Genomic DNA, 27986 nt, shown 5'->3' on the forward strand with positions numbered 1-27986 from the left:
AGAAGAGGGTGATCACCATGAGCAAATGAGTAAAAATGCATTGAAAATGCTTGCTAAGGAGTAACAGTAAAAAATCCACCTTAAGAAGGGGTAAGTTTTATGATTGAAAGTGTTTAGACATGTAATATTAAATGTGAATCCATCATCATTTGGATGGTATAGTGTTTGGAAGTGGGGTATGTGAGAAAACCTACTTTTAAGGGTTTATAGAAGGCTAAATTTGTGATTTTGCATCTAAGAAGGTTCAACCTAGAAAATAATTGTATTTTACTTATTTTGGAGCCATATCGGATTAATTTTGAGAGTTTTGGAGTTGGGGAGTTAAAATTTAATATACTTCCTTTGTTAATTTGCCACTTTTTGGGTCTAAAAATAGTGCATAGTTGCAGGACAACATATATTCTCCAAAACAACCATATGCAATCTTTTGATAGGTTAAAGGGAAACCAAAAGGGTGTTGGAATATCTAATGTATTTTTTTATTTTTTTGGAAAATTTTGGAGAAAACAATTCATTTTCCTCGCCGGAGGGCTAATTAGGCAACAAGGCCTAGAAGGCTAAAAAGAGGGTTTTGCACTCAAACAAGTTCTTGGAACCACAAAAATAGTTAAAAAAAATTATTTGGAGGTAGTAAAATCATTCCATACCTTTGGAATCATTTGGAGTAGTGTTGGTGTGCATTTGACCTATTTGAGCCATTTGGGTGCTTGTACGCCTAGGGGTTTGAACCTTGTATTTCCCTTATAAATATCAAAGGTCCATTTATCACACCCTTCCTCTACATCAGGTGGTATTAGAGATTCAGTTAGTAGATATTTAAGGATAAAAACCAATAAACTAGAACATGGCACCTAAAAACCAAATGGCCAGAGAGATTGAGGAGTTTAAAGCAGCCATAGAACAGAAAGAAAGAGAAAATAGAGAGTTAGAGTCAACCAAAGAGAGGGAAGAAAGAAAAATGAGAAGCGAGAGACTTCAATTTTTAGGAAGGATAGAAGCCTTAGAGAAAGAAAGATGAGACCCTATATAAGAAGAGAATCATGAAGATGACAATGAAGGAGAAGAGAAAGAACATGAGAGACATAGGGATGAAGAAGACCTTGAGGAGAGGAGATTCATAAGATTGATTAAGGAAGTACAACATACTGATATGAAGACACAACTTTATTTGCCAATCTACCAAGGCAAGATGGAGATTGAAGAAATGCTTGGTTGGATAGAGGCACTTGAAAAGTATTTTGATCTAGAGGATATAGATGGAGATGAGAAAGTGAAAATAGCTAAAGCAAGGCTAAGGGGAACAACCCTTAAATGGTGGAAAAGTATTAAAAATGAGAGAGAGGATAGGGGATTGAATAAAATTTCATATTGGTAAAGGATGAAGACTATGGTAAGGAGTCAATTTTTGGCATCAGACTTGGTAATCCAGATAAAGATGAGGAGAAACAACTTGAATCAAAAGGACTTAGATGTAATGTCCTATAATGAACAATTTAACACCCTAAGCATTAGGGGAGGAGTAGTAGATGAAGATGAGAAGGCGGATAGATACATCAATGGCCTCAAGTACAATATTAATAATGAGATAGGGTTGAATATGCTCAAAACCCTTGGAGAATGCTTTTAGTTAGTAATGAGAATAGAAGAGAAGTTGAAGAGGAAGAATGAAAGACAAGGAAATAATAGAGGAAGTGGATTCATGAGAGGAAGAGGAGGAAGAACAAATCAGACTTGGGAATAAAAGGATAAAGACAAGGGGAATACTTCAGAGCCAAGAGGAGGATACAACCATAGAGGTGGAAGATTTGGAGTAGGAAGAGGAAGTGGAACCTTTCAAATCAAGTGTTTCAACTGTAATGAGGTAGGTCCTCAATCATTTAGGTGTCCTAAATGGGTTGAATCTAATAAAGGAAAAGAGAGAAGAGTGGGTTTGACACAAGAAGAAGAGAATAAGGAAGATGGTGGACCAGTGCTAGCATATCTAGAGACAGAGGGAGAATTCCTTATGGTGAGACAAGGTGAGCAAATACAAGAACCAAAGGTGAACATTTTCAGAACATATTGTTTGAGCAAGGGTAAATTATGTCAATTGATCAAAGATTCTGGTTCACATAACAATTTGGTTTCAGTTGATATGGTGACTAAGTTGGGATTGACAATAGTAGATCATCCTAACCCTTATAAGGCCACTTGAGTTGATCAAGGGTTGAATATGGAGGTTAGCAAGAGAGCTCTTGTTAATTTTCCAATTGGTCCCTATCATGATCAGGTAATGTTTGATATCATACCTATGAGTTGTGGACATATCATTTTGGGTAGACCATGACAATGGGCAAGAAGAACTCTTCATGATGGTTAGTCAAATGACTACATTGTGCATAAGGGTGGAGTAAGGTATAAGTTACAACCTCTGGATTAGAGAAGTAGTGACAAGATGGTGATTTTTTTTGGAAACAATATTCTATTGAATGAGCAGGTTAGGGATGAGTATGATACTAGTTGGGGGCAACAAACCAAAGGCAACAAAAATTTGGTTATGATAGAGCAACAAATCAGTCCTAAAAGAGCAGCCGCTTGGGACTTAAAATGTGTTCAAATAGGCACTATTAAGTATCCATTTAAGGGCCAGATAAAGGGAGAATAGGTATAGGTGGTGCAACAAGCAACAAGCCACTCTGAAGCAACAAAATCAAATGGGGTAGTAAGGCAGTAGTCTGATCCAAAAATAGGTTCAAATAAATTTTGTTTTCACTCTAATACTTTTGGTAAAGTGAGTGCAGGTGATGGGAGGACAAAGATCACATTGGGAGACCAATCAATAAGGAGGTATTGGCCAGTTGATGGAGGCAAACTCAAGCCAAAGTTTTGGGACAAGAGTTTTTTCTTTTTGGGGGAGCATGGTGCAGGTGCATTTGGAAAACCAAAGGACTCAATGAAGCCACTGAATACTTTTGAAGGACTTAGGAATCAAGAGCCAATCAATTATGATTTTTTGAGGTTCATTATGGACTTTAATGATGAAAATTGTAATAAGTTTGTAATTTGTCCTAAAGGGCCTGGTAAGGACCTTAGGACCAACAAAAAGATGTAATAGGCATTTATGGCTTAGAGAGTCTAGGAAGGTTTATGCAAGTTTAATAAAACATTTCATGACCTGGAGAGTCAATAGTAAGGAGTTTTAATCAAATTATGTCATTTTCCCAAAGTTGACAAATTTGAATATTTAAAATGCAATGGTTAGGTAGTTTTGGGGGGGAATTGATTTTTAAGAGTTAGATGCTTTAAACATGAAATGTAACCAATAAAATGTGGTTGATATATCTAGGGAGAAGTTACAAATAATTGGTGTAATGCTTTGTATGGCAGATCATGCTGGTGTACGGACTAGGAACCAAAAAATTCAATGAAACACTTTAGTTTTTGCCATTTTTTATGTTTGTGTAGCGTCCTAAAATTGCGACACTTGCAATTTCGACTGCATTTTGGTCTTCACGATGGCGATGCAACACACAACCTGAATGGAGACCCCAAAACTTGCTCATGACACCAAAAACTGCATTTTTCAAGTACCCTGGCCTGAACCTCCTTGCACCCTGATGTCCCGGGAGGTGGGACCAGAGCGCCCAGCGCCCTGGTCCCTCAGGACCAGGGCGCCCAGCGCCCTAGTCCCCAGGACCATGGCGCCCAGTGCCCTGGTCCCTGGGTCCTATTTTGGGCCCGGTCTCCTAAGGGGTCTCGGGTCTTTTTGTTTGCAATTTGGAAATTAACTTTCCTGGTCGGCCTAAGGTCGGGAAAATCAGTCTATCAGCCCTAATTGACAAGTATATAAACTACATTTTTCTCTCTCATTTGGCATGAAGAGGAGGATATGTGTATAAAGCGTGGAAATTATACTCAAGCATTCAAGCATTCAAGCATTCCTTCAAGCAATTGATCATTTCAAGTCTCCATTCAAGGCTAAGTGTTGCATTCAAAACAAGGATTCAACCATTGAAGAGGAGATCACATACTACTACAACATACAACATACAACATCTAAACCTTCGCACATAAGGATACAAACATCCTTAGAACAAGGTATTAGTACTTGTTTTACAGTCATTTACATTTACAGCTCTTGCTCATTTCTTGGTTAATTCCAAAACCGGGGTTTGACCTAAAGGCAAACCCCTAATCCCTAACCCCCCAATCGTCTTCGCTTTTCTGTGTGTAGGTTGCAGGTACGCGGCTGAGATTGAAGATCTGGAATCCTTGTGCAGAGACGAACAGATCCCCCTTCGTTTCGCGGATTTTTCGGAGGACCGTGGCGCCAGGCGCCATCGTCCCGACAACTTTTGCTCAAATTTGCAGGACAGCGCCGTATCGACATTTTATTGCTAATTCCAGGTCCGCAGCTTCATACTGTATTCCTATCTTAGTTTATAAGCGAATCTTTGTCACTTTCTATGCATTCCTAGCTTAATTCTTCTATGCACATTCTTTACAAAAGAGGGTAGCCTTGTTGTCTTAACCCTTGAAACTCATTTAGCATCCAATCTTGCATTTCGAGGGATTGGATCTTGTGGGTTTCAACCCCTCTTTTGAATGTAAAGTCTCCCCCCTAATTGAAAACCATCGAATCCTAGCGAACCTCCCTTCTCTCTCCTTGGAGTTGGAAGAGGGGAGAGCAACTAGGGTTCGATCGCGATTTTTTCCGCTTTACATTTTGGTGAACCCGACGTGAACATCCTTTTTGATTTTTCATGCTTAGATCTGAAAAAAAATTGATTACATTTCCATGTTTGATCTTTTGCAAAATTTTAGAGGTGATTGCATAAAAACCCTAAAATTTCTTTTTAGTAATTAAGCTTGTGAAATATTTAATTGTTTATGCTTGTTTCAGATCTGTCCTTCTATTACAAATTATCAATTCATATCTATGCTTTAATTTTGAAAATTAAGTGGTTAAGTGTCAAAACCCTAATTTTTGAAACCCTCTTAATTCAACCTTTGTTCGACAATTTCACTGATCAAAACATCTCCAAATCAGCTGTAACTTTGGATTCTGCAATAAAATCACAATATCTTTCATCCCTGAAAATTTAGAAAAAAGTTGCGAGGACCGTGGCGCCGAGCGCCATCGTCCCCGACATTTTTTCCGAAATTTCGGGAGCGAGATCTTACTGTATTTTCCTGCTAAAATCCAGAATTTTGGCTGATTTTATCAATTATAACACCTTCAAAATTACAGTCAAAGTTGGTCTTGTGATTGCTTGGATTAAGGCTTTTAAACATCCAAAAATCATTGAAACTAAAATTTTGTGTCAAAATTGTGTTCTTACTGTCCTAAATCTGAAAAGTACGTTAACATTCATTAAAAATTTCAGTGCTTTATTCAAATTCTTGCATTTTGTGACTTTTGAAATTAAGTGCTTAATTACAACAACTTTGATTTCCGCTTTCAAAATTGAATTTTGAGTGAAATTGAGTCAATTTTTGAATTTCAAAACTTGCATTGCTTTTGACATTCCCTCTAAAATCATAAAATTCAAAATTTCAGTTTCCCTCTCTTTTTTTTTTTCAAAATTCAAATTTTGCATTTTTCGACAATCTGGGTAGGGTTCAATTTTGAGATTGCAACTTTAATTTGGCCTATCTACAGATCGTAAAATCACTCAATTTTTTCAGATTGGCTTTAAAATCATCATACCTTTCATCCCTGCAAATTTCAAAAAAAAGTTGCAAGGACCATGTTGCACTCCGAGCGCCACAGTCCCGGACATTTTTTTTGAAATTTCGGGAGACTGTTGTGATTGCATTTAACAGCTTAAATCCAGAAGATTGGTTGATTTTACTAAAAATTGCTACCTCTAAATTCAAAATTTTCTCTCCTTCTCTAGTGCATGAGTTTTACAACAATAAGCCCTACTTACACTATTCCCGTTAGACGAAGCCGTAGAATTAAGTCTTTCCGAGGTTTAACTACTGAGGAGATGGAACCTAATTTGAATAGCCTTTTTAATGAGGACATGGGTAATTCCTCTAATCCTCCTAATGATGAAGAAGCTCTCCATGAGTTTTCTGAAGAACAAATTTCGAAATTGGATAACCAATTTGACGATTTTCGACAATGGATGTCTCAAGAATACCCTGATAGTCAAGCTCTTCCTTTAATTGAGGGTCTAAAATGTATGCTTTAAAGTGATAAGAATGGAATTGATATTTTGTGTGGTATTTCACACATTGTGAATTCAAACGTGATGCCTATGAAGAGTTGTGCCGAAACTTTAGGTTATACACAACCTCCTACACAAGTCAATCATTCTATTCCTTTGATGACTTCTATTGCTAGCATACCTACCTTTACATCAAACATAATGGCTACTTCTACACAAGACATTCCTCCTGTGATCACTAGTCATGGGGGCAATCCTTCCTTTTCAATTAACCCTCTTCCTTCATTCAATCCGACTTCTTCATTCACTCCTTCAATGAGTGTTCCTATTACATCTTCACAAATGAACATGACGCAAGGGGGCAATTCATTTAACCATTCCATTCCTCCTTGTAGTGTTCCTCCTGTCCAATCATCTCCTATGACTAATTATCATAGGGTCCCACCACCTTACTCTTTACCTTATTTCAATAACATAACACCTCCATCTCAATCTAACACATCTAATATGAACTCTTCGACTGAAGCGACCATTAACAATCTTGCACAAACTGTCTCTTCTTTACAGCAACAAATTGCCTCTATGAATCAATCTAAGTTTAGTGTGCCCACATTTGATGTTGCGAGCCCACTTTCTCTTGACATTGTTCAAGCTATCCCTCCTAAACATGTTGAAATCCCACATTTGGAGCTTTATAATGGTAAAGGAGATCCTCTAACACATGTTAAGACTTTTCAAACAATTTGTACCGATTTTGCTTATGACCAAAGGTTGCTTGCAAAATTGTTTACTAGAACATTAAGAGACAAAGCCCTACAATGGTATTGCTCATTGCCTTCTTATTCTATTACTTCTTTCGAACAACTTGCAAATGCTTTCATTCAACAATTTCAAAACAATATAAGTCCTAAAGTTACTTTGATTGATTTAATGCATTGTAAACAAGGTGTTAACGAAAAAGTGACTGATTTCATTGGTAGATATAAGCATTTGTATGGTCAAATTTCTTTTCCAGTGCCTGACAATGATATTCAAAGAATCTTTATTTCTAATTTACAAAAAGATATTCGAGACAAACTTCTATTTTCTGAGTTTACTTCTTTCCAATAGTTGTGTGCAACTCTTCATAATTATCAACTGACTGTGAGTCAAATGGAACAATCACATCCTATGGCTCCGAGTGATAAGGGTGATAGCAATCAACAACCATTTGGGAAGTTTAAACCAAACAGAGACTCCATCAAATTCAATGAAAACATCATCAACAACAATGTGAATGCAGCATCAGGTGCGCCTCCTATTTCTAAATTTTTCAAGAAAGAAAGAAAGTATACTCCTTTGAATGAATCATTGCATAGTATTATGAATAAGTTATTGGAACAAAATGTGCTTACTCTTCCTCCTATAAGACAAATTGATCCTGCAAAGATTACTTCACCTTATTTTGATAACAAAGCCTTTTGTCAATTTCATCGTCAGCCTGGGCATGATACTGAAAAATGTTTTTCTTTAAAGGGTAAAATTCAAGATTTGATTGATAATAATACTATCTCTGTTTCTGGAGTGAATGATAAAGGCAATACATCTGTAGCTCCTCCTAATCAAAATCTTTAGATTTTCACTGATCCATTACCTTCTCATACCTCTAATGCGATTGAGACTAATGATTCCTCTCTTTCATCTGATGGTCTTGTGTCTATGACTCCAAATGTGATTAACTTTGTAGAGCAGCAACAAATCCCTAAAGAACCTTCCATCACATTTGATTCCAATGAAACCATTAGGGCACCTGATGGTCCTTTATACATAGTCGCAAAAGTCAAGAATACACCTTGCCGTGGAGTGCTTATTGATCCTTCGTGCATGGTTAATGTTATTACTAAAGAATTTCTTTTTACTTTGCAATTGAATCAAGTGATTTATGACAAAACAGATGTGATTGTGAAACTATTTGATGCATTTTCTTCTCCTGCAATTGGTTCTATTACACTGCCTATTGAGGTCTATAACAAATCCCTTGATGTGAACTTTGCTATTATTCCATCTTCCGAACAATTTTGTGTGAAGCTTGGCTATCCTTGGCTATCTTCCATGAAAGCTATTGCTTCTCCTATTCATAAGTGTTTGAAATTTCCCCATAATGGTGAAGTTGTTACTGTCAATCATAGTCTTTTTAAACCAGCTAAAAGAACCTCTAGTGTTCCTCTTGATTACTTTTGGCCTAAACAATTCCAATCCCTTCCTCTGCGAAGTGATCATCTTTTCAAATCTTATCAAAAGTGGAAAATAGATATGATCCTATCTTTAAGTGAACCTAGAACACCTAAACTTGACATTCCTATCATTCTTGAGAAGGAAGTGCTTCCTTTGAAAGATAAAACTAATGTCTTTCCTCAAGAAGATTCCCAACCCATCCCTATGGATGTGACTATGTCTATATCTAATAAACTTCCTACAAGTAGACCTATACCTCCTCGTCATGATGGACTTGGTCTCCTTCCTAAACCAAAAATTCCTCCTTTATATGGAGCAGTTCCTCCTCCTTCCTTTTATAGAGAGAAGAGACCTTCTTCTTCTCCTATTATCTAGCCTAAGAGACCACAACCTAAACACCCAAGTGATAGGGATGAGAATATTCCTCCTCCTCAATCTTCTTCACTTCCTACTAAGACTACACAAAATCGTTCTGCACGTGAACGCCGATGAAAGCGTCGTCTTAGAGCTCAAACTTTCAAATCTCCAAAAACACCTTCAACGAGCATTATTCCATTTTCTCCTCAGCCGGACATTGAGCCTAAATCTCCTAAACATAAGATGCATGATGGTCTTGATCCTGTGTGAGTTAAAGATCCTATTTTTATAAATCTTGATGATGATATAGATGAAAATGTTATTCATGATGAAAATATTACTTCTCTTGCTTTTGATAGTGAATATGAACTTGTTGATATTGATAACCATTTACCTAATGAATTTTCTAAAGCACTTATCCTAGCTCCTAGACAAGAACAATGTGGCTCGGAACATGAACATAGCCCTTGTTTGGATCTTGTGATAGCTCCATCTGTTGTGTTGAATGTTCCTCCTCTAGCGTGTTCCTTGCCTTCCCGAAACATTGATCAGCAAGATCGGGGGGTAGATGACGTGCTAGACTAGTTACATTAGCATAGCAGATTCTCTCCTCCTCTCTTTGGTTACTTCTTCTATATGTTACTCTCATTCTTCTATTTGTTGTCCTTAGTGTTGTCTACTTGAGGACGATGCAAAGCATTGAGATCTCTCGATCTCTCTCATGTTGACTCAAAAGACACATGTGTTCCCTTCTTCTAGGAGACCTTCCTTGATTGGGCAATGAAGAACAATTATGCATACATACATATGATATATATACATGACTTATCATATAGCATACTGACCACAAGGAAAGCGAAGTCACCTCGTGCTTTGTGTTTTGTGTCTATTATCCTTGGGCTTATCGCACACTCGGGGGCTAAATCCTTGTGATAACGTGCTCCTTTCCTTTCTCATTCTTATGTGTATCACTACGTTAAAACAATCACCCCTAGTGAGGCGTGTGCGATCGCTTTAATGTAGGGGGGCATACATCCCGTTCATATCTTTTCAAGATACTTGAAAATTTCTTGGCAAATTTAACCTTGCCTTGAAAATTTTTGATATCTTTCTTGCATGACTCATAGTGAGGGAACCTTACTACTGACAGTCATGGTTCTCCCTCGTGATCTTCCCTTTTACTTTGTCAATCGAAGTCGTAAGATCCTTAGTCCACTGGGGGCTTGGTGTGTCTTGCCTCCTTGACATGGTGAAAGTTTTTCAATGTTGTTTCCTTGTACTTTACCGGAAGTATGAGCATACATACTCCCACTAAAGTGGGGGCTAAATGTAGCGTCCTAAAATTGTGACACTTGCAATTTCGACTGCATTTCGGTCTTCACGATGGCAACGCAACACGCAACCTGAATGGAGACCCCGAAACTTGCTCACGACACCAAAAACTGCATTTTTCAAGTACCCTGGCCTGAGCCTCCTTGCACCCTGATGTCCCGAGAGGTGGGACCAGAGCTCCCAGTGCCCTGGTCCCTTAGGACCAGGGCGCCTAGCGCCCTGGTCCCCAGGACCATGGCGCCCAGCGCCCTGGTCCCTGGGTCCTATTTTGGGCCCGGTCTCCTAAGGGGTCTCGGGTCTTTTTGTTTGCAATTTGGAAATTAACTTTCTTGGTCGGCCTAAGGTCGGGAAAATCAGTCTATCAACCCTAATTGACAAGTATATAAACTACATTTTTCTCTCTCATTTGGCATGAAGAGGAGGATATGTGTACAAAGCGTGGAAATTATATTCAAGCATTCAAGCATTCAAGCATTCCTTCAAGCAATTGATCATTTCAAGTCTCCATTCAAGGCTAAGTGTTGCATTCAAGACAATGATTCAACCATTGAAGAGGAGATCACACACTACTACAACATACAACATACAACTTCTAAACCTTCGCACATAAGGATACAAACATCCTTAGAACAAGGTATTAGTACTTTTTTTACAGTCATTTACATTTACAGCTCTTGCTCATTTCTTGGTTAATTCCAAAACCGGGGTTTGACCTAAAGGCAAACCCCTAATCCCTAACCCCCCAATCATCTTCGCTTTTCTGTGTGTAGGTTGCAGGTACGCGGCTGAGATTGAAGATCTGGAATCCTTTTGCAGAGACGAACAGATCCCCCTTCGTTTCGCAGATTTTTCGGAGGACCGTGGCGCCGGGCGCCATCGTCCCGACAACTTTTGCTCAAATTTGCAGGACAGCACCGTATCGACATTTTACTGCTAATTCCAGGTCCGCAGCTTCATACTGTATTCCTATCTTAGTTTATAAGCGAATCTTTGTCACTTTCTATGCATTCCTAGCTTAATTCTTCTATGCACATTCTTTACAAAAGAGGGTAGCCTTGCTGTCTTAACCCTTGAAACTCATTTAGCATCCAATCTTGCATTTCAGGGGATTGGATCTTGTGGGTTTCAACCCCTCTTTTGAATTTAAAGTCTCCCCCCTAAGTGAAAACCATCGAATCCTAGCGAACCTCCCTTCTCTCTCCTTGGAGTTGGAAGAGGGGAGAGCAACTAGGGTTCGATTGCGATTTTTTCCGCTTTACAGTTTGGTGCATTGTAATTTTGGTTTTTATTTGTGGTGTTGACCTCAAATTATTTGATGACTTGTAGGAACCGTGGATACATTGTTTTATGCACTAAAAATTCATTCTTGGTTTCAATTTTACATGTTTGGGCTGACTGTCCTCACAATTTTGTTTGCATTTTCCTAATAGTTGATAGTTTTCAATGAATGAAGTCATACTATGATTTATCTAGGACTGAAATTCATGGGATGAAATGTTTCTAATATTTATTATAGACATATAATAGGGTATGTGCAGATAAGTTGAAGAAGAGGGTGATCACCGTGAGCAAATGAGTAAAAATGCATTGAAAATGCTTGCTAAGGAACAACAGTAGCAAATCCGCCTTAAGGAGGGGTAATTTTTATGATTTAAAATGTTTAGAAATTTCATATTAAAGTTTAATCCATAAATATTTGGATGGTATAGTGTTTGGAAGTGGGGTATGTGAGAAAGCCTAGTTTTAAGGGTTTATAGAAGGCTAAATTTTGGATTTTGCATCTAAGAAGGTTAAACCCTTAAAATAATTTTCATTTTCCTTAGTTTTTAACCACATTGGATGATTTTTGAGAGTTTGGGAGTCAGGGAGTTAAAAATTAGTATACTTCCTTTGTTAATTTGCCACTTTTTGGGTCTAAAAATAGTGCATAGTTGTAGGACAACATATAATCTCCAAAACAACCATATGCAATATTTTTATAGGTTCAAGGGAATCCCAAAGGGTGTCTGAATATCTAATTTATTTATTTATTTGTTTGTAAAATTTGGGAGAAAATAATTCATTTTCCTCGAGGGAGGACTAATTGGGCAACTGGGCCTAGAAGACTAAAAAGAGGGCTTTGCACTAAAACAAGTTCTTGGAACCACAAAACTAGTTTAAATAAATTATTTGGAGGTATTACAAACATTACATACCTTTGGAATCATTTGGAGGAATGTTGGTGTGCATTTGACCTATTTTAGCCATTTGGGTGCTTGTAGGCGTAGGGGTTTGAACCTTGTATTTCCCTTATAAATATCAAAGGTCCATTTATCATACCCTTCCTCTGCATCAAATTGATTTATCAGTTTATACAAAAAGAGAAAACAAAGTATTTTTTTTTTTATCCCTTATTTAAATATGCAAGATAATACACCTTAACTATTAATTCCCTTAATGTATGATAATTAATTTCACATATAAAACATTAGAAGGATAATATAAAAGTCACAAAATACATACCACACAACTCAAATAAAACAAATAATAACATGACCTGCATACCAACAAAGGGAAGGTTGATCGATGACTAACACTGCTCAGTGGCGAGCAAAGATAAAGGTGAAACTTAGGGTCTTAAGACTATCTCCTCCACTTTCATCTAATACTTAGGTACACTCAAACCTGTGGGACCCGATGAAGTTTGTACCTTGTACCTGGAAATCCTACATCACCAATTGATACATACATATATATCTATATGTTCAATCATAGTAGACACACCGGTGAAGGAGAATCATGACGTTCCATGTGTCATTGAAGTGATTGAAGGAAAATCATCTCCTCACACCCCATACACTTACAAACATGAGAACATGTACATGACACATGTTATGCATAATATAAATGTTTTATTCCATGTCAGTAATCTAATAAAATAATATTTAACCATCATTAAGGAAACATTATATGAATAACATACACTGAAACTCAAATCAAAGTATAACACATCATAGTATAATATTTGAGTAAAACATCACAATATTGCTAGGTCCTAGGGACAACTAAGAGGGGGGGGGGGGGGGTGAATCAGTTGTCCAATAAATTCAAACCAAAATTAACTTCACCGAAACTTAATGCTTAATACCTGTAAACCAAACTTTATTCCGGTAGACAGTTCTATCAGTTAGATGCAGTACCGATAAAGATTAATGCATGAAATAGAAAGACAATAACATCCACAACACATAACACAAATATTTGTACGTGGAAACCTTATAAGGGGAAAAACCACACTAGGAAGCCTTACCCACAATCAGATGATACTATTGCAGATAATATGTGTGTACAATATGGAGTCTGCCCATGCAGAAAGGCCAACTGCCTAGAGCTCACTTCTCAATCACAAAGTGGGAGTCACATTGACTACAATTAGATGGTTAAATCCAACAATAATGTACTGCTCAAGATAGCATCTTCATATGTTGGATTCAGTACCAGTTTAGCTCTGATTTGCCTTCTTCAAACCTTCCTTCAATCTTGAATGATGTCTGTGTGTAAAGTTCTGCATATATTCGCATATACCTTATTACAGTCCTTTTTCCAATCCCATATCAATCTCACAAATGAGATCTTATATTTATTCCATAACCTAAGACCAATTGAGTAGGTCGGGTCACTAAGGATATTACAATAAAATAAATTACAAATGAATCAATATCTGATGAATCATGTCGGCTCAATGAATTTACAATAATAACAAATCATCTTCATGATGTGTCGTGGTGATCTAGAATAGATATGCTTGTCGGTGCATAACCTGGACCTATTTGCTGGTAACAACAAATATGCAAACCTGAATAAACCAATGAACAAATCACCATAATAAAGTGTCAAAACAATGTCTTCAACATAACCAAGTAGTCTCCATGTCATTCCAAGTGATGGTGAACAATATAACCTGCTGATGAACCAAATACCGGCGACTGTGCATAAGTCACTGACTTGCCAGTGAATATAATCATGAATCTCTAAGTGCTGATAAGTGTTGACAAGTGTTGACAAGTTTTGACACCAATGAAAAAATCATATCAACATATCCAAAATACCAATAACCTCCCCCTTTGGCATTGATGGCAACAAAAGATGGAAAAACCATCAAAGTGCCAAAATAGAAATGCCAAAAACCAAAAACCAACAATCTCCCAAAGAGATCATCAACTAGAAACCAAAATGTAGAAAGTAATAACTCTCCAAAATAATCTCTCTTCAAAGTTACAGTCTCTCCCAAGAGATAATGTTTTTTTCCATAACAATCTCTCCCCCTTTGACATCAAATGCAAAAGCAATACAAAACTAGTTACAAATAATTCATAGAAAATACCAGCTCATTATAAAATACCAACTACTCCCCCTAAGAAGTAGCTCTCCTCATCAAAGTTGGAATAAAATATTTATCTGTTAATTATGCTGGTTGATGATAAACATCAACTGTCCAAGTCTCTACTGGTGGGAGTAGAACCCCAAGGTACTTTCTATGATATTCAAAAGTCTCCTTAAGAAAAGGCTTAGTAAAAATGTCTACAATCTGCTCTTTAGTATTCACATAAACCAATTTCACTTCTTTTGCTTCAACATTCTCCTTTAGAAAATTAAATTTGATAGAAAAATGTTTAGTCTTAGAGTGAAATACAAGATTCTTAGATATATCAATTTCTGCCAAATTATCACAGTAAATATTTATAGCTTCCTTGCATTTTACCTTTATGTCCTTGAACATTTGTTTAATCTATAATACCTATGTGCAATTAGTTTTTGCTGCAACATACTCTGATTCTACTGTTGATAAATATGTGCAACTTTGTTTCTTACTCAACCAAGAAATTAGTCTTCTACCAAGAAAAAATGCTCCATCGGTGGTACTTTTTCTGTCATCTACATCTCCTACCAAATTTGCATCTGTGTAAGCACATAAATCAAAGTTTTTATCTCTAGGATACCATAAGCCAAGATTTGTAGTGCCTTGTAGGTACCGAAAAATCCTTTTCACTACTGATTCATGATTTTCTTTAGGATTACTCTGAAATCTTAAAACAATACATACTACATTCATAATATCAGGTCTTGTTTGTGTCAAATATAGTAAACCTCCTATTATAGACTTGTATCTAGTTGGCTTAATAGGTGTTGATTCATCCATCAATGATAATTTATCAGTTGTAGTCATAGGTGTGCTTACCAGTTTACAGTTCTCCATGCCAAATTTATTTAGTAATTCCTTTAATTACTTAGATTGACATAAGAATATACATTTATCAATCTGTGAAATCTGCAATCCTAAAAAAAGTTTTATCTCCCCAATCATAGACATTTCAAATTCTTGTTGTATTTTATTAGAAAAGTCTTTAATTAATCCATCTTCTCCTCCAAAGATTATATCATCAACAAAAGCTTCTATAACCAAGATGTCATCATTACTCACTTTGTAATATAGATTGTTGTCAACATTACCTTTAGTGTAACCAATCTTCAAAAGATACTTGTCCAATCTAGCATACCAAGCTCTAGGAGCTTGCTTTAGTCCATAAAAAGCTTTCCTTGACCTGCAAACCATATCTTTGTCATCTGTCAAAGAAAATCCATCAGGTTGTTTAATGTAAACTTTTTCTTTAAGATCTCCATTCAAAAATGCACATTTAACATCCATTTGATATAATTTTTAGTTCTTGTGTGCTATGAATGCCAAGAACAACTTGACTACCTCAATTCTAGCTACCGGTGCAAAGGTTTCATTGTAATCAACTCCTTCTTTCTGTGAATATCCTTAAGTTTATTTTTGATTACCTTACCATCTTCATTGAGTTTATTTCTGAATATCCATTTAGTTCCAATTATATTGTTGTCTTTAGGCCATGGAACTAATGTCCATGTGTTATTCTTTTCAATTTGTTCCAATTCATCTTCGATAGCTTTAATCCAATGCTTATATTTGCATGAATCATTAACTGATGCTAGTTCAATTTGATAAATAAGACATACCTCTTCATTTGCCAATCTTCCTCTAGTCATAACTCCTTGATACTCATTTCCAATTATTTGATCTTCAAAGTGGTTCAATCTTACATACCGGGGTGTTTTTACTTGTTGTTGTTCCTAAGTCATTGTGGAATCCTCAGATGATGCTGGTGTGACTGGATCAACATTCTGTTAGCTATACTCATTATAGGTTCATTTTTTATTATCTCTATTGTTGGTTGAGAGTCCATGTACCTTGAATTTCCTCTAAATTGTTCATCAATCTTCACATTTGCACTCAACAATTTTCTACAATCTCTTATTAAAACATTTATATGTCTTTCTCTTAGATGAATAACCAAGAAATATTCCTTCATCACTTCTAGGATCAAATTTTCCAATATAATTATCTCTTCTAATATAGCATTTACTTCTGAATATTCTGAAATATTTAAGAGTAGGAGTAATACCAAACCATATTTCATGAGGGGTCCTGTCGGTTTCACCTTTGATGTGAACTCTATGTTAGACCCAATATGGAAAGCTAATGTACTGAGAGGGGAGGGGTGAATCAGTACTCCAAAACTTTTACTGATTAATAACTTTACTATTATGCATAAACAGAATAGTGCAGTAACATAAAATAAAGTTAAAACAAATAGATAACAATCATACATGATTCACTCCATAACACATATATTTTGGTTACGCAGAAACTCTTGGTTAGAGAGAAAAACTGTGGTGGGGATGGCACCCACAACTTCACTACTGTAATAATAAAGAGTGCTCAGTTAGAGCTACATTTTAGCTATTTCTGATAGCTTACCCTGTTAGGAGTAACAAGATCTATTATATCTACCTTGCTAAAGGATTTTACAACATTTAATCTAAATGTTGCACCTGGTTAGAGGCTTTACAATTTATAGACTTGATTAAAGTCTTTTATCCTGTTAAAGGTTTCTCTTACAACTTCACAATATTACAATAAAATCATTACAAATATCTGCAACTTTACTTCTGAAATGTTATAGCAGATTCTATGTGCTCAAAATAGATTACCTTACTTATAGCATACCTCAGTAACCCATATAGTAACTCGATAAACCCTTCTGTTTACTCTATTCTTAAACTATTCTCTTAAAACCTTCTCAATGACCTCTGTGTCTTTGTAACAGTCTTCTTACACACATATATACACCCTTAACTCATGTTGTATAAATAGATCTCTTAAGACAGAGATCTAATTCATTGCTTTGATCTTACAAACAAGATTTATCGAATGAATAACTGTACAAAATATTTCATTGGTTAGATTGATCTCAAAATCATACACAATCTTCTGGTGAAATTTCCAATGTAATAACGGTTAGATGTGCCTCGATCTTGTAACACATTTTCATATGCATGTCCAAGTTCAATGTATCTGGTAACACGTTTCACTCGGTGTGTCATCTTTGCTACTCAGTAGTCATGAAAAGATACTTGGTAGACAGCTCGGTGTATACTACATTCTGTGTCTGCTTTCCTCTGTAACTAACTAGACTGTGCATACCAACTTCTCTGTGTATACCAACTGCATGATTTGGTAGTGTTAACCAACTAGAGTATACAGTATGACTTTGAATATAAAAACTAATGGCAATTTGATAAGTAGTAACACTCTATTGAATGTGTAAATTATTGTATTCACTGCTTCTCTCCAATATATATGAGGTAGGTTTTCTTTTGATATCATGCTTCTAGCTGCATCCAAAATAGTTATGTTCTTCCCTTCTACAACTCCATTTTGCTGGGGTGTGCGGGGTGCTGGTAATTGTCTTCTAATTCCATTCACTTCATAGAATATATTAAATTTCTTAGATGTGAACTCATCTCCTTGATCTGATCTCAAACAATTTATTTTCTTACCGGTTTCATTCTCTACCATTACCTTGAATAGTTTGAATTTCCCAAAAGCTTCTAATTTCTCCCTGAGAAAAGTAACCCAACACATTCTAGAATAGTCATCAATGATTAGCATAAAATATCTATCTGCTTGTAAACTTCCAGTTCTTGCTGGACCACATAAATCAGTAGGAATTAAGTCAAGAGCATTATTGGATTTATCTGGTATACTCTTAAAAGATGTTCTAACTTTCTTTTCAGATTGACATTCCTTACATACCAGATTGTGAGGTTTAACAATCTTACATAAATCTCTTACTGCCTTAGTTGTACTGATTTTCACAATGCAATCAAAATTTGCATGACAAAGTTTCTTATGCCATAACCAACTTTCATCAATATGAGCAATCAAACATGCCTTCTCATAGTTATTCAAATAAAAGATATTACCTCTAGTCTGATTACCGGTTGCAATTTCTAAGCCAGTTCTATTCATGATTGTGCATTTAACATTCTTGAATTGTAGCTGAAATCCTTTTTAAACTAATTGACCAACACTCAAAAGATTATGTTTCAAACCTTCAACATAGTAAACATTATCAGTATTGTGCTTACCATCAAAAGATATAGTCCCTTTTCCTTTGATCACACAATCTTTGTCATCTCCAAATCTCACTAGACCTCCATTGTATTACTCAAAGGTTAAGAATTTACTTCTATCACTAGTCATATGATGTGAACATCCTAAGTCAATGATCCATTCATCCTTATCTTCAATTTTAGCTGCCAAGGCCTGCTCTACTAGTTGAACAGTAGGTGTCGGTTGATCTTTTTTTATAAAAACAAAAGCCCATCCATTATATGTCGATTCCTCATCACAATCATCAGTAACTCCTTCATCAGCATAATAAAAAGATTTGCCTCTATTTTTCTTAAATCTGTATCTCTGATATTCAGGGTTCTGCTTATATGTTCTTTTAGCTTCTTCTTTCAATCTTTCATGTCTATCAGGACACATAGATGCCATGTGACTAACTTTATTGCAATTAAAACATTTAAAGGGTGGTTTACCTTCATACTTACTTCCAACTGGACCTTTAGGCATTTTCCTTACAAATAATGCTTCAAGTTCTTCCAATTCTTCATTTTCTCACCTGATTTCTTCAAGTTCTCTTGCATAAAAGGCTTTCCAATCAGATTTGTCAAATGATGATGATGATGTAGATGATGTTGATGCTTTGAAAGCTAAATCTATCTTTATTGTGGCAACAGGATCAAATTCCTCAAGTTCAAACGCTGAAAGTTTTCCAACCAAAATGTCTCTAGATATTGATGTATTAAGAATTGTTCTCAATTAATTTATAGTAGTAACTTTCATTTTATATGCCGGTGGAAATTCTCTTAAGACATTAGCAACAATTTCATCTTCACTTAAGTTTCCTCCACAACATTTTATACCCAAAACAATTTCATTTACTCTTTCCATAAAAGCATAAATCCTTTCATCTTCTTTCATTTTCCAATTTACATACCTAACCTGGAAGCATTCAAGTTTTGCAATTTTGACTGTGGAATCTCTTTCATTCAATGTCTCCAATTTGTCCCAAATAGCTTTAGCAGTAGATCTGTTTGATAATCTCATGATTTGGTGATCTGACAATGCACTCAAAAGTGCTTCTCTTGCTTTGTAATCATTTTCCTCATCTTTAGCCAAGGTTGATGGATTAGGTTGACCTTGAGTAGGAGCAGTATAACCATTCTTTGCAACATCCCATATGTCCTTTCCAATGCAATTCAAATGTGTCTCCATCCCGATCTTCCATGTGCCATAGTTAGTTACATCAAGTTTAGGACTATCCTTCCTGAAATAATTAGAAGCCATAGGATCTCCTCAAGCTGTTAAACTTCTGCAAAAAGAGGACTATGCTCTGATACCAATTGTTAGGTCCCAGGGACAACTAAGATGGGGGGGGGTGAATCAGTTGTCCAATAAATTCAAACCAAAATTAACTTAAACAAAACTTAATGCTTCATACCGGTAAACCAAACTTTATGCCGGTAGACAGTTTTATCAGTTAGATGCAGTATCAGTAAAGATTAATGTATGAAACAGAAAGACAATAACATCCACAACACATAACATAGATATTTGTATGTGGAAACCCTGTAAGGGGAAAAACTACAGTGGGAAGCCTTACCCACAATCAGATGATACTATTGCAGATAGTATGTGTGTACAATATGGAGTTTGCACATACAAAGAGCCCAACTTCCTAGACCTCACTACTCAATCACAAAGTGGGAGTCACATTGACTACAATTGAATGGTTAAATCCAATGATAATGTACTGCTCAAGATAGCATCTTCATATGTTGGATTCAGTACCGGTTTAGCTTTAATTTTCATTCTTCAAACCTTCCTTCAATCTTGAATGATGTCTATGTGTAAATCTCTACATATATTTGCATATACCTTATTACAATTCCTTTTCCAATCCCATATCAATCTCTCAAATGAGATCTTACATTTATACCATAACCTAAGACCAATTGAGTAGGCTAGCTCACTAAGGATATTACAATAAAATCAATTACAAATGAATCAATATCTGATGCATCATGTCGGCTCAATACATTTACAATAGTAACAAGTCTTCTTCATGATGTTCCGTGCTAATCTGGAATAGATATGCTTGCCAGTGCATAACTTGGACCTATTTGCCGGTAACAACAAATATGCAAACCCGAATAAAAAAATGAATAAATAACCATAATAAAGTGTCCAAACAATGTCTTCAACATAACCAAGCAGTCTCCAATTCATTCCAAGTGCTGTTGAACAATATAACCTGCCACTGAACCAAATACCGGTGACTATGCATTAGTCATTGACTTGCCAGTGAATATAATCAAGAATATCTAAGTGCTTATAAGTGTTGACAAGTGTTGACAAGTGTTGACATCAATGACAAAACCATATCAACATATCCAAAATACCAACAAATATAATGTATCCACTAAAATCCACCGAAACGGTCAACCAAAGTAAAAAAATGTATCTAAAAATTCTGATCAAGGGAGGGGTACTACATGCTCCCCCAAAAAAATAGGCTTACTCCTGGAATCCTAAAATAGATAAGTGTGTATCTCTCTCATCTTCATTGTATCCTCACATGTAGTAGAGGTCTCATCATTTAGGTTGCATACGACCCTTACCTGATTGATGGTATGACCTCTAAGGGTCAAACATTGATGCTGTAGAATGCACACGGGCTCCACAGAAAGTTGCTCGTCCTTGACCTGCAATGCGTTCCAATTAAGAATGTGAGTCATATCAGGATGATAAGGTGTAATAATAGAAACATGAAAAATATCATGGATGTGGGATAGGCTCGGTGGCAAGGTAAGACGGTAGACAACGGGTCCTATCCTCTCAAGGATGTTAAAAGGGACAACAAAGTGAGGTGCCAACTTAGAACCCTTTCTATATCCTATCACCAAGAGAAAACTAATGATCCACTCTATGAGTATCAGCATACTTCTTCTTCCTATCCTATGTTTCTACCAAATGCTCATGAATCTGCTCAACTTGCCACTTCATCTCTCGAAGTATATCTTGTCTTATACGCACCCTGTCCTCTAACCAATCCCAACTCAAAGGAGTATGGAAATGATAACTATGCAATGCCTGGGAGGGAGACATATCTATGAATATATGATATCCATTGTTATAAGAAAACACTACAAGATATAGATATTCCTCGCAACGTGATCGTTGGTCCATAACATACATGCGAAGCATGTGCTCCAAAACCTAATTCACATGCTTAGTCTGACCATCGGTCTTTGGGCGACATGATGAACTAAAGTTCAATTGGTTCCTTAAAGCATACTTAAGTGAGGTCCACAATGATGAATTAAAGACATGATCTCTATCTAAAATGATCCGCCTAGGAATCCCATGAAGCCTCACCACATCTTCCATGAAAACTCCTCCCACCATTGTTGTTGTATAACAAGATCGAATAGGAACAAAGTGAGAAAATTTGGTCAATCTGTCAACAATGACCATGATGGCATCATGACAACATGAAGAAATAGATAACCCAACTATGAAATCTATGGAAATGATATCCCATTTCCAATCCGGTACCAAATTAGTCTATAAAATCCCAACAAGGTGTTGACACTCTACCTTTACCCACTGGCATTCTAAACACTTCGAAACAAAATCAGCAATGCCATGTTTCATTCCAGCCCAATGATATATCTTTCTAGGATTTGTGTGTATTTTCTTGACACTTGGATGTGCCGAATAAGGAGCACAATGGGCCTTGGTCATGATCAAAGTATGAAGTCCATCCAATGGAGGTACATAGATCCACCCAATATGTCAAAGAAGACCATCTGTCTCAAGGTTATATCTATAATATCTACCCTCTAATGGCCTTCTAGTCTTAGTCACAACTCTAACCTCCTAATAACAAGTGTGCTAAGGAAAAATCCAAAGGATTTTCTTGCTCAAATCCACCCCAAGGGAATACACTACAACCTCATGCTGCCTATGACTCAAAGTATTTGTGACTACATTCTCTCTCCCCTAAATATATCAAACCTCAAAATCATACTCGCAGAGGAATTCAATCCATATTAGCTATCGAGCATTCAAGTTAGGCTATGTGAAAATGTACTAGAAACTAACCTCCTAATAGAAAATATCGTCAAAGCATGAACTATAACTACCAAATCTAAGTCATGAACTGGATAGATCAGCTCATGGTCCTTGATTTTGTGAGACTTATAAGGTACCTCACCGACCATCCTGCATAAGAACTACTCCTATGCCTTCTAAAGAGGCATCGGTACAAACCATAAATTCATTAGATGGATCAAGAACTACCAAAATTGGAGTACTAACAAGGAGCTCCTTCAAAGTATGAAAAGATGCCTCACACTATTCTGACCAAACAAACTTATTTCCTTTCTTCTGAAGAGAAGTGATTGGGTGACCTATCCAGGAAAAACTCTAAACAAAGTGATGGTAATATCCGACAAAACCCATAAAAATCTAAACCTCAAAAACATTAGATGATGTTGGCCAACCTTCAATGGCTTGGATCTAGAAGGATCCATGAATACACCTTCTACAGAAACCACGTGACCAAGATAGTTCAACTTGGATTGGAAGAAATCACAGTTTGCTAAATTGGCATAAAGCTTATTCTCCCTCACGCACTGCAATACTTGTCACAAATGGCCCTTATGCTCTTCCATAGTTCTAGAATAAATCAAAATAACATCAAAGAACACAAGGATAAAAGATCAAGGTAGGTACAAAAAACCCAATTTATGAGGCTCATGAAAACCGAAGCTGCGTTCGTCAACCCAAATGGCATCATTGTGAACTCATATGACCATAATGGGTATGAAAAGTCATCCTATGAATATTTGCATCATGAATACGCAACTGATGATACCCAGATTTCAAATCAATCTTAGAGAACACATTGGCTCCCTTTACCTAATCAAAGAGATCATCTATATAAGGCAATAGAGACCAATTCCTAATGGTTACCTTATTCAACTATCAGTAATCAATAGATAACCAAAGAGAACCATTCTTCTTCTTCATGAAGATAACTGGAGCACCCCAAGGAGAAACACTAGGATGAATGAACCCCTTGGCCAACAATTCCTACATCGACAACTTCAACTCACTCAACTCCTGAGTGGTCATCTGATATGGTGCCCTTGCACAATGTTAACTAACTGACAAAACTCAGTCAACTCACATGAACGAACAACATAAAAGAACACATAAAATGCCTAATTCCATTTGTAACTAAGGACTTGCAGTTTAAATTTAAATGCGAAGATAATCAAATAAACAAACACCTTTGCTAATTTAGAATAACAATTTAGTTCTCTTTTCTAAGCTACAATTGACCAAGTTCTCTAAATTTCGATAAAAATCATCAACTATAATGATAATATTCCCCAATTTCAATAATAACTTCAAATTAATATTCACTAGTCATCTATTTAAAATTTCAATACCACAATAGATAATTAAATCAATTATATGTATATATATCTTAAAAAAAACATATTTTTAAATCTGATTATCAATATCACAACTATATTCTTTTCCCAAAAATATGAATATATTAATATATTTATCTATATTTATTTAAATATATATATATATACATATATGTATATGTATATACATATACATATATGTATATATATACATATATACATATATAAAATATATATGTATATATATACATATACATATATATACATACATATATACATACATACATATACGTATATATATATATATGTATATATATACATATATATAGATATATATACATATATATACATATATATAGATATGTATATGTATATGTATGTGTGTGTGTGTGTATTTCTTTTAATATATAATAAAAAGAAATTAAAAAAAAATGTTTTTTTTTTTTGCTAGCCCTACGTGGGTGGTCTAACAAACCTCAAAGAGCTTGCATGGTGCTGGCAGCCCCATGTGGTGTGACTACAACCCCACATGGTGGGAGTGCCGCCCCTCTATTGCGTGGTACTACAACTCATGCGAGGAGGGGGCGTATGTGGGGTTGAGCCCGACTCCCTCACATCTCTCCTCAATAAAAGAAAATTATAATTTAATTTTTAGTTTTAAAAATTAACCAAATCAAACCCCCAAAACATATAATTTTAAAGACATTATAAAAATTAACAGCTTTTAAAATTGTTATAAGTTTAACAACCAATTTCAGAGATAGATTAAATTAACCAAATTTGTGCAACCTCACAATCAATTTGACAAATAACCATTAAATTTTCCTCTTCCAATACAATTTAAAACCAACAAAATATGAAATTTTGTCAAGCCAAATAGAGAATAGCCACACAAAATTTTAATTTTGAAAACCAATTTTCTCAAACAATTTTGAAATTGATTGGGGAATATAAAATGAAACAATAGAGGGTTTAAATTTCAAATTTAAATGCAACCCTTCCTTTTTCAAACAAAATTTTTCATGTGTTTCACAAACAGATGATTTCAAAATACAAACACAAAGATTATTTTTAAATCAATCAAATTTGAAAATACAATTTTTTACAAAAACCAACCTCAATATTCTATCCTAGAAGATATTTTGGGAAGAGCTCAATCCTCCAACTGGAAAAAATATTCAACGCACAACCCAAGACCTCCTTTATCATTCCCGTGAAAGACACAACATAGGTAGAAAAACTTTTACCCAAAATATCTATTAGGTTAAAATTCTTTTCCTCCAATCGTACTATTTTTTCCCAAAAGAAAATTTAAAAATACTTTTCTCTGCGACAAGAATATTTTCCAATATTAAATAAATCTAATTTCCTCCTATTTAAAAAGTCAAGGAAAGAAGATATTTTATTTTCCAAAAAAATTATAAATCTTTTTCTAAAATGCATAACACATTAGTTAAAGCCACTATACGATATTAAACAAATACTCAAATTTGCTAGGTTGATAGAATTGATTTATCAATTTATACAAAAAGAGAAAACAAAGTCTTATTTTATTTTTATCACTTATTGAAATATGCAGGATAATACACCTTAACTATTAATTCCCTTAAGCTATGATAATTAATTTTACATATAAAACACTAGAAGGATAATATAACAATCATAAAATCCATAACACAACTCAAATAAACCAAATAAGAACGTGACCCGCATATCAATAAAGGGAAGGTTGACCAATGACTGACACTGCTTAGTGACGAGCAAGGCTAAGGGTGAAACTTAGGGTCTTAAGACTATGTGCTCCACTTCCATTGGATAATTAGGTTCACTCAGACCTATGGGACTAGGTGAAGTCAGTACCTTGTACCTACAAATCCTACATCACCAATTCACGCATATATATATATATATATATATATATATATATATATATATATATATATATATATATATATATATATATATATATTCAATCACAGTAGACACACTGATGAAGTAGAATCATGACGTTCCCTATCTCACCGAAGTGAATGAAGGAAAATTATTTCCTCACACCCCGTACACTTACAAACATGAAAACATGAACATGACCCATCTCACGCATTAAGTAAATTATATATATATATATATATATATATATATATATATATTCAATCACAGTAGACACACTGATGAAGCAGAATCATGACGTTCCCTATCTCACCGAAGTGAATGAAGGAAAATTATTTCCTCACACCCCATACAGTTACAAACATAAAAACATGTACATGACCCATCTCACGCATTAAGTAAATTGGTTAGTCCATGTCAGTAATAAAATAAAATAACATTTAACCATCATTAAGGAAATAGTGAATGAATAACATACACTAAAACTCTCCTAGTTGGACGATTACCAGCCTGATCAAGGACTGTCGAAATATAATTAATGAACTGACAGATTTCAAATTCTCGTACATATACCGGAAAGGGAATAAGGCAACAGATCTACTGGCCAATCTGGTGGTGGGATAAGTGGCAACCAACTAGTGGAGTAGCAAGGATGCTTTCCCCGAAAATCTGTGTGATCTGGAACATAATGATTACTGCATTAATCAATGATCCCTTATCATGACATGACCGAGTTGATAGGGAAATGACTCTTTCTGGTTTTCCCTAATCAAAAATCTAGAAACCTCCTCGGTGACTGGATTTCCTACCTCATTGTGTAGTTTTTCTGCTACTATTTTGATATCCTTTGGGTGTGGCCCATTTTTTGCGACTGGTTGGAGTTAGTGAGCCCCTTCTCATATTATTTGGCTACCAGGAGCATAATGGGAGGGGATAAGAACAAACAAGAGGCCTCTACTTATGAGAAGTGACAAAAGAACAAAGATGTCTAGAAGGAAGTCATCGATGGTGGTCTTGTCCCCTACCTGGACTGGCTTCATGGCCCCTCTCCTTTGATTACGGAGGCCTTTATTAATGGATGGAAAAAAATAGAGTCTTAGGGCTTATGGTGCCAATTATCATATTGATGAAACTTTGGTGGTGATGGTCATTGGTTTGGCTATGACTAGAAGAAGGTTTTACAGGGATAGAAAAATTGCAGAGGAGGACTTGTCAAGTTTCTTTGACAAAGACAAGGAGCACTCCAGAGTCACCAAGATGGTTGATGGCGACTATAATAGAAAAGACCTCATGGCCCCATCGGCTAACATGCTAGAGTTTATAATGAGGTATATCACCCTTGATGGGAGGTATGTAAGTATCTTCTTCTACCATTTCACTATCCTAAATCATTTTTGACATGGTAAAATTCTCTTTGTTCCCTACTATCTAGCATCCTCCCTTAAGAGTAGCCTGGAAAAGCACCTGGAAAACCCTAACAATCCTGTTCTTCATGAGGGACTTACTATCCTTATCATGGAACATGCTAAATCCCTTGAAATTGTGCCCCCACTTGCTAAGATTGTCCTGCAGATGGAGGTCCAAGATGTCTCTAACTCAGAGATGGACTTGGACGATAGTGGGGTTCCTGTTGATGACCATGAATATGAACTTGCAGATGAAAAAGAAAGGATGGACACTCCTAAGACACTTGGCAACAAGAATCCTCTGAGATGGGCAGCTAGCAAATACAAAACCAACAACAAGTTGATCTCCACGGCTGAACCCCTCACCAAAGAGAAAATGAAGGCGACGAAGGATCACAACATGAAGAATATGGACCAAGAGATTAAACTAGACATCCCTATCAATGTCCAGAAAGAAAAATAGGGGACTATAGCCAATGAAGAGAGTTGTGGAAATCAGAAGGATGGTATTCTAATGAATCTGGTCATGGAAGCCACCAGAAGCTAGAAGTACTGCTGGAAGTGGGTCAAGTGCAAAAATTGACACCCTGAAAATGGGGGTTAAAGACATAATTGACATTTTCACTACTTCCCCTGAACCCAGCAAGATGGAGAAACTCATGATCGTGACTCAAAAACTCTCTCAGAATGTTGAGGTAATGAAATGTAATCA

Source organism: Cryptomeria japonica, chromosome 11 (assembly GCF_030272615.1).
Source record: "Cryptomeria japonica chromosome 11, Sugi_1.0, whole genome shotgun sequence".
Lineage (NCBI taxonomy): Eukaryota > Viridiplantae > Streptophyta > Pinopsida > Cupressales > Cupressaceae > Cryptomeria > Cryptomeria japonica.